Source organism: Otolemur garnettii, unplaced genomic scaffold (genome assembly GCF_000181295.1).
Source record: "Otolemur garnettii isolate 467f Iridium unplaced genomic scaffold, OtoGar3 scaffold00232, whole genome shotgun sequence".
NCBI classification, from domain to species: Eukaryota; Metazoa; Chordata; class Mammalia; order Primates; family Galagidae; genus Otolemur; species Otolemur garnettii.
Window position 1 is genome coordinate 1,907,205 of NW_003852627.1, and position 874 is coordinate 1,908,078.

The 874-nt window shown below is 43.6% G+C and overlaps 1 non-coding gene across 1 annotated transcript; it reads left to right on the top strand.

Annotated features, from left to right (window-relative positions):
• Window positions 1-43: 43 nt before the first annotated feature.
• On the top strand, window positions 44-150 carry LOC111722297. Its single transcript, XR_002771134.1, has one exon. It is a non-coding gene; the product is annotated as a U6 spliceosomal RNA (small nuclear RNA).
• Window positions 151-874: the final 724 nt, after the last annotated feature.

Below are 874 nucleotides of genomic sequence, written 5' to 3' on the forward strand. Positions count from 1 at the left end.
GGCAGAGAAGATGGTAATATAGACCACTAAATATCAGAATTTTGCACTCACTTCAGCAGCCCAGGTACTGAAATTAGAACAATACAGAGAAGATTATCCTGGTCCCTGTGCAAGGATGACACACAAATTCATGAAGCATTCCATATTTTTTTAAATACTAGAATTTTAATTATCAGGGAGAATAAAGACATTTCAAATCAAATAATTAACAGCTATCTATCAGTCAACCTCTGCTGTATGACAATTATAAAATCTCAGTGACATAAGGAGAAACTCAAACGTCTGTAATTGGCTGGAATTGGCTGATCTAAGCAGTGGGTCAGCTGGGACCAGGCTGGGCTGAGCTGGGCAGCAACTCTGTTCCACTTGCATCCCATCCTTTCTCTGGAACCAGTGGGTACCTGCCATGCAAGTTCTTCTCACAGTGATAGGAGAGGTGCAAGGTGGCAAGCTCCATCACACAAGCACTTACCAAGCCTTTGGTGACATCCAAGATGACACTGGCCCACTGGCTAAAGCAAATCATATGCCCAATCCTCAAATCAAGGGCCAATCCTGCCTCTTCCATGGGAAGAGATGCAACAGTACAAGTCAAAGATCATGGATACAGGGAGGGGTGAAGAACTGGGGCGATTCATTGAATTCCCATGTGGTCCCCCCACATACACAAACTTAAAGGATGCTCACATCTGGTATAAGTCAGAAACCCTGACTCAGCAAGTTCTCCTATATGGTTAGGGACAGATTCTCCCATCCCCACCAACACCACCCAGCCAATAGTTTTTGTTCCAAGGATGTAGAGTGTGCCAAGTTTCTCATCGACTGGTCATTTGAGTTTGTTTGTTGTTTGGTTTATTTGTTGGTTGGTTTTAGA